This window comes from Sprattus sprattus (genome assembly GCF_963457725.1).
Source record: "Sprattus sprattus genome assembly, chromosome: 9".
Taxonomy (NCBI): domain Eukaryota; kingdom Metazoa; phylum Chordata; class Actinopteri; order Clupeiformes; family Clupeidae; genus Sprattus; species Sprattus sprattus.
Genome location: NC_137928.1, coordinates 302501 through 307500, shown reverse-complemented (window position 1 = coordinate 307500; position 5000 = coordinate 302501). Strand labels below are relative to the sequence as shown.

The 5000-nt window shown below is 45.3% G+C and overlaps 2 protein-coding genes and 1 long non-coding RNA gene across 3 annotated transcripts in view; 2 read left to right on the top strand and 1 right to left on the bottom strand.

Annotated features, from left to right (window-relative positions):
• LOC308370458 overlaps positions 1–1071 on the top strand; it is a 3177-nt gene extending 2106 nt beyond the window's left edge. Inside the window, exons 3-5 of the long non-coding RNA XR_013968776.1 lie at positions 481–538; positions 655–751; positions 974–1071. This is a non-coding gene — a long non-coding RNA (uncharacterized lncRNA). The remainder of the gene's footprint in view (positions 1–480; positions 539–654; positions 752–973) is intronic.
• Positions 1–2959, bottom strand: part of med17 (mediator complex subunit 17) — a 51518-nt gene extending 48559 nt beyond the window's left edge. Inside the window, exon 1 of the mRNA XM_080844358.1 lies at positions 2840–2959. The gene's annotated coding sequence lies outside the window, so the exon portion shown is untranslated. The remainder of the gene's footprint in view (positions 1–2839) is intronic.
• The window catches only part of smco4 (single-pass membrane protein with coiled-coil domains 4), a 2808-nt gene continuing 764 nt past the window's right edge, over positions 2957–5000 (top strand). The window contains exons 1-2 of the mRNA XM_080844357.1: positions 2957–3107; positions 4989–5000. The exon at positions 4989–5000 is cut by the window's right edge and continues 764 nt beyond it. The gene's annotated coding sequence lies outside the window, so the exon portion shown is untranslated. The remainder of the gene's footprint in view (positions 3108–4988) is intronic.

The window sequence follows — 5000 nt, the reverse complement described above, 5'->3', positions numbered from 1 at the left end:
ACTGGAGTTAGAAGGTTAGAGGGCCTCACTAAAGACTTATGGGCCACTCACTGGAGTTAGAAGGTTAGAGGGCCTCACTAAAGACTTATGGGCCACTCACTGGAGTTAGAAGGTTAGAGGGCCTCACTAAAGACTTATGGGCCACTCACTGGAGTTAGAAGGTTAGAGGGCCTCACTAAAGACTTATGGGCCACTCACTGGAGTTAGAAGGTTAGAGGGCCTCACTAAAGACTTATGGGCCACTCACTGGAGTTAGAAGGTTAGAGGGCCTCACTAAAGACTTATGGGCCACTCACTGGAGTTAGAAGGTTAGAGGGCGGGGACGTGGGGGTCAAGGGATAGAGGTGGGTGTTAGGCAAAAGGGGAGGAGTTAGGCAAAAGGGGAGGTCTATCTTCATCAAGGACAAAAGCCAACAATCAGAGTCTGACTGCGGTTGTGTGTGTGTGTGTGTGTGTGTGTGTGTGTTTGTTTTCCATCAGGAGAGTGTGTGCTGAAGCGTGTCGAAGAGGTGAAGATCAGTCCTGAGCACAGAAACAGGTACCAACACACACACACACACAGGTAAATACACACACATCCCTGATTGACCTTCAATATCTCTCTCACACACACACACACACACACACACACTGAGTGACATCATGTCTCTGCAGGTCGCCCCACCAATCGGAGGAGGTGACTCAGAAGGAGATGCATCATCGCCAGGCAACCAGCACTCTCAACCGTCAACGAGCACGAGAGTTCCAGCAGGTAGTGTGTGTGTGTGTGTGTGTGTGTGTGTGTGTGTGTGTGTGGGTGGGGGGGGGGGGGGTTCTGTTGACTGTTGGAATGGCTGGAGCAAACAGAGGGGAAGCTATAACACTGGCTAGATGTCTGATCTTCTGTACACACACACACACACACACACACACACACTGAGCTGACGTGCCTAACCAACACCCACCTCCCCCCCCCTCCCTCCTCTCTTTACAGAAAACCCTTCAGAAGCTCCGGGCCAAACACACACACACAGCCTGAGAAAAACACACACACACACACACAGCCTGAGAAACATTGAACTCCTATCTCCCTCTCTCTCTCTCTCTCTATCCCTCTCCCCATCTCTCTATGTATTTCTCTCTCTCTCTATCCCCCTCTCCATGAAGGGCCCAAGTGTTCCTTCCTTTTATTTGTTTTAAAGTATTCTGTCCATTAAAGTTTTATTCAAACATGTGGTGTTTGTGTGTGTGTCTCTGTGTTTGTGTGTGTGTCTCTGTGTGTGTGTGTTTGTGAAAGTGTGTGTAAGGGGTACTGAGTGTCTGTTATTTGGGGACAATGAGATGTGTGTTTATTTGCATGTATTTGCAATATGAGACTCTCTTAACTAGACATGGCCTAGCGGCATCTATCTAGTTTCCTGCTAACTTTGGAATGGAAGTCACAATGGGATGAATGAGGTTTCATCAATTATGTGGGTTTTAAAAAGGAAGGCAAACTCGGTGACAGGGCGGCCGCTTTCGTCTGGGCCTTGGGAGAGTCTGGAGGCAAGCCGACAAACGCCATTGTACGTGAATGGGTGAGATTTGATATCTTGTAACAGTTAAGATAGCTTAGGCTACCGTATGATCCGGGTCGCTGTATTTTTCGACTAGGCGAGAGGCGACGCATAGCCCCGACCCTCGCACTTCCCGCCTGAGGAAATGTATTTCTTTTTATGCTTTCTGCCTGTCTGCTTTGGCTCAATAATATTGTACTTGCCCCTTCTGCCTGTGTTTTATTGTGTGTGTGTGTGTGTGTGTGTGTGTGTGTGTGTGCCTGTGTTTCATTGGCCACTGAGGTACCAAATCCCCCGCGATAGAAACCTAGATTTACCTTTGTTTCATGTGTGTGTTTGCAGGGCTGGTCTTTCCTACAGGGCGACATGGGCGGTTGCCTAGAGCGCCCCTCAGAGGGGGCGCCAATAACTGCGCCCAGAAAAAATATATATATCTAATTTGCAGAGTTTTTTGCGCCCCCTTCCAATATTTTGATCTAACATTAGGGTAAAATGAGCCAAAAATCGAAAGAGGAAGGTAGGTAGCTCCTTGGTGTTGTCAGAACATGCTAGCACAGTGAGGGGTATGGTACGAGTGTGTTTGAAGAGGCAATAGCCATCCATTTGCACAATATATCTCTAATTTAAGAAGAAAAGAAAGGAAAAAGAAGAGAAACGTGCCAAGGAGAAAGGTAAATCCTTAAATCCTGTTCCTAGCCTAGAATGATCCCAGATAAGAAAACTCCATGTCACATTATTCTGAGACTGTGTAACTATGTTCTTAAAGAGCTTTTAAGGACATACCTCATTAATGATTACAGGAAGCCGTTGATTTCAGATATTTGTATTTCTTGATTTTTAAGGGTGTTCTACCCATTATAAAGTTGAGGGTGCCAATAATTTTGTTCGCACCCTTTTTTGAGTTTAATGTGGAATAAAGTCAGATTTGGCATTATTTCTCCGATTTTTTTTTTGTGTTTTTCCAATGCAAACTAAGTAAATAAACATGTGAATACAAAAGCATTTGTAATTGCAACACTTTTCTGGGAGTAGTGGTGCATTCTCTGACAGAAGTGCAGGGGTGCCAATATGTTTGTCCATGACTGTATTTTAGCTATATAGTGGGAGTGGGGTAGGTAAGGGATATTCCCACGGGTGGTGTTCGGCCGTAGACACCTAGGTGAAGTCATTGATTTAAATTTTTTTGGAAAAGCTACACACACACACACACACATCTTGGAAAAGCTACACACACACATCTTGGAAAAGCTACACACACACACACACATCTATTCTCTTCACCGTCGACGGAGCCAAAGCTCTACCTGTGTGTCGCGAGGACTGCGTCTGGAGGCTCCTGCCCTGTAGAGCGCGCTCGCGGCTCCGCGACCTACCGTCTTCCTCTCTCTCACGGGCTCGAGGCTCACGCCGTCTGCTCTGCCACGTAATCTCGAGGAGAAGCCCCTTGCGTTCACAGCAACTCGTCTCGCGGACGTCACTGGCGACAACTTAACCCCCTTCTGGAAGGTGCGCGGCTCACAACTTTACTGCAACACCTAGTTCTCCGCGAGGGACACTCTCACGGGAGTTTCCGTAAGTATGGAAGTGTGTGTGTGTGTGTGTGAAGTGTGTTCAAGTATGAAGCGCGATAAGCTGAAGGGGTGGACTGGGTGGACTCGGTGTAGAGTAAAGTGTGTGTGTCAGCGTTTCCGTTTTAGCCAACTTTCAACACTCTATGAGCGCGAGGAGTATAACACTATACAAGTTCAAGTAACTCACGGGAAGTCAGGGTTCGGGTTCGTACACTTTGAGGGAAATCCATACTTATATGTGTGTGTGTGTGTGTGTGTGTGTGTGTGTGTGTGTGTGTGTGTATGTGTATCTAACGAGTTTACCGTATGCCCGCGCCAGTCTGGAGCGCGCACGGGACGTCCAGTAACTATTGGGTGCGGAACTGACAGCAGCTGTCGCGTGCAGGCGACTTCGGAATTGAGACGCGCGTTCTTATATCGGTGCGCGCCCACCTGTTGCATGACAGAAATTTAAGCGAGCTGTCGACTAAGTCCTGGTCGTGTACACACGCACACACACATACACACACACACGATGTTTTCATTTGTGTTATCCTTAAGCGCTGGAGACGAGTGGACAATTCAGTTTTACAAAACAACAACAACTTGAGCTGAACAACAAATAATGTGAGAGTTTGTGTGTGAGAGAGAGAGAGAGAGAGTGAGAGTGAGTGAGTGAGTGAGAGAGTGTTAGTGTGTGTGTGTGTGTGTGTGTGTGTGTGTGTGTGTGTGTGTGTGTGTGTGTGTGTGTGTGTGTGTGAGCAGTGGCGGCTGGTGACATTTGTTTGAGGGGGGGCGCAGTTGGGCGGCAGGTTTAAATAGCACTCCACAATGAGAAGAAAACAGGTTTTGAGTTTAATATTTGTTACTGAGGTTAAAGGACTGTATATTTCTGCTTTCATTACATGACACTGCATGAGATGGTACATATGGGTGTGGTCTGCAATGGGAATAGGGACCAATCAGCACTGCACTGGATTACATCAACATGAATGATTGTTACACTATAACAATTACACATAACCAATATTATTTAGACACATATCATAGTGGACAAAGCAGCATAGATCTCATTCGTACTATATTTACAGTATGAACAGTATGAACTCATCCTTATTACGTAAGTCAATATAAGAGAACCTATAACAGAGCATGCTAATGGCTACTAGTATTATGCTTATCACAAATCGCTGCTAATAGCAATGTAATCCCACTACTAACTTCATGAAACACACTTACTTTTATCAGATACGCACACAATGCCTCACATACGTATTGAAACAATAATGATGGGAAAACTAGGCACTCAGTATGTTTAACAACTTAACTATTACTGCCACTGAATTGGCTACGAATGAAATGTATCGATATATAATGTATCGATATATAATCTTAACTGAGGGAGCTACACGCCTTACGCCTAACGGAGTCTTTCGTACAATATTTTAAAAAACAAAGCTTTATTTCAATAACACACAGTGCTCAACACTATCCAATAACAACTATCAACAAACTGTAACTTGAAAACGCATTACTCACTGCACGGCCCGCTAACCAGCAGATATGTGATGTGAGGGAATCACAAAAGGTCTCTGATTCGACCAGTCCAGTCACAATGATATAAGAAACCCTTTCATTGGCCGGGGCGCATTCAAATGCTCCCAAAGAACGAGCTGTCATCCATCATTTTTCTGGCTCCCATAGAGATCCACTTGGCCGGCGCCCTCAGTGATAACGAATGGCAATATTTAATATTTGGTCACATTTAAGTGGTTGTTGGCAGGGGCTTGCGGTCTCCCACACACATTTAACGCGTTAAAACAGTACATTTGTTATTTTAATTATTTGATATATAATGTTTTTTGACATGTCATTTTTTTTTTTTTCCATCTCAAAATTGTAGGAGGGGTGGCGC